This window comes from Musa acuminata, chromosome BXJ3-6, assembly GCF_036884655.1.
Source record: "Musa acuminata AAA Group cultivar baxijiao chromosome BXJ3-6, Cavendish_Baxijiao_AAA, whole genome shotgun sequence".
Classification (NCBI taxonomy): domain Eukaryota; kingdom Viridiplantae; phylum Streptophyta; class Magnoliopsida; order Zingiberales; family Musaceae; genus Musa; species Musa acuminata.
The window spans coordinates 31,163,156-31,165,000 of record NC_088354.1 but is presented as its reverse complement, the minus strand read 5'-3'; positions in this window follow the sequence as shown (position 1 = coordinate 31,165,000).

Genomic DNA, 1,845 nt, shown 5'->3' with positions numbered 1-1,845 from the left:
TTAATATTTTCATCCATATCGGAAAAAAAAAAACTCTCTTTCCACAAAGCATTAGAATTCCTTTACCGTATCTTATCTTCAATAATTCTGCCACCCATGACCTTTCAACTCTGAGACAAGTTGTCTCCTTCCGGCACTTTGACGTGTCTCTTTTCGTTTAATGCAGATATGTGGCTGATGTCGAGCGCCACCTGACGTCTCTCCTTCCGGCAAAACCCTTTAAAACGAGTAACATGGCACGCTCTAACAACCGTCCCTTTTTTTTTTTTTTTTGTTCTTTTTCGTTGTCTCCTTTCGGCAAACCCTTCTGATATATACGATATATTTTAGCCCCAAGACACGTCAGGTCAAAATTCGTACTAAGGCACTACTCGACCTCGGGAACCTTGAGACGATGCCGCCCCCAAGACACGCTAAGTCAGAATCCGTGCTAAGGCACTGCTCAGCACATCCACCACGCCAACCTGCATACGACCGACCCACGTACAGTAATATAAAGACCTCTAGCTAGCATCTGGCAGAGGGGGAGAAAAATCAATGGATCACTCCACTGACTTGCTCGTCAGAGGGGCCTCGTCGAGTGATCCCAACGGGGGCATCTTTGTAGGAAAACGTAGCCACCTCACGAAGACGAGCTGCCAACCACCCGAGAATCGCCACCCAGTGCACAAAGGAGAGCAGCCAATCGGTTCAGATCCCGACCAACGGCAACCAGCACTCCTTCCCGAGGGCGCGACCACCTCACGAAGATGAGCTGCCAACCACCCCTGAGAAGGAGAGACGCAGCTTGGCATATATGGCACCTGGATCGGCATACCAAGGAACGCTGATCAACACCCCGTCGCAAGGGTCCGGTTGACCTCAGCACCCAGCTCAACCGATAGAAGACTCCCGACGTCGACTCGTGGACCAAGCCATGCTGACTTATCAGCCACGACACATTTGCTTACTAACATTTTGGCGCTAGAAGGAGGGCCATGTCGTAGGAGCATCCCGCGGGAGCTCTCCTCGAGGGAGAACTACCGCCCAATCATCCTTCTATCGGGCCCGAAGATCAGCCCCTCCCCATCCTTCGAGATGGGGTATCCCAGCCTCGACGCCAGATCGCTACTGGCGCTCGTTCAACGACTCGGGGTTATCACCTCCCAGACTTACCATGGGACCCTCGACCGTGTCGCCCGAGGCGTTCCTCAACCTGACCAAGCAAGTACAAGCGATGGCAGGGATGATGTAGACGCTCATCCCACTCATTCCCCAGATCATGCAACTAGCAGCTCCTTCGACCGACCCGACCCGGCAACGATCGAGCGGGGAACAGGTCGAGACCGGAGAAGCCCGAGAGCAAACAACGGACCCAAGAGGTCTGCCCGAGCAAAGCATGCCTGCACCCTGTCAAATCACACCGCCCCGCTCTGAGCCTCTCCAGATCGGTTCCTGACCTGCGGCCCGCCTGACCAGCTCTTGCCAAACCTATAGCCCGCCGGCCCAGGTCTTGCCCGAGCCTCTCCAAATCGATTCCCGACCTGCGGCTCGCCGGCCCAGCTCTTGCCCGAGCCTCTCTAGATCGGTTCCTGACCTGCGGCTCGATGACCCAGCTCTTGCCCGAGCCTCTCCAGATCGGTTCCCGACCTGCGGCCCGCCAGCCTAGCTCTTGCCCGAGCCTCGCTAGATTGTTTCCCGACCTATACCTCACCGGCCCAACTTCCTACCCGGGTCGCTCCAGGTCGCTCCCGACTGGCTACTCCCCAGACTTAATTCGGAGCCGAGCTCACAACTCAGTCCCCAGATTCAATTCGGAGCCGAGCTCACAAACTCGGTCCCTAGATTCAATTCGGAGCCGAGCTC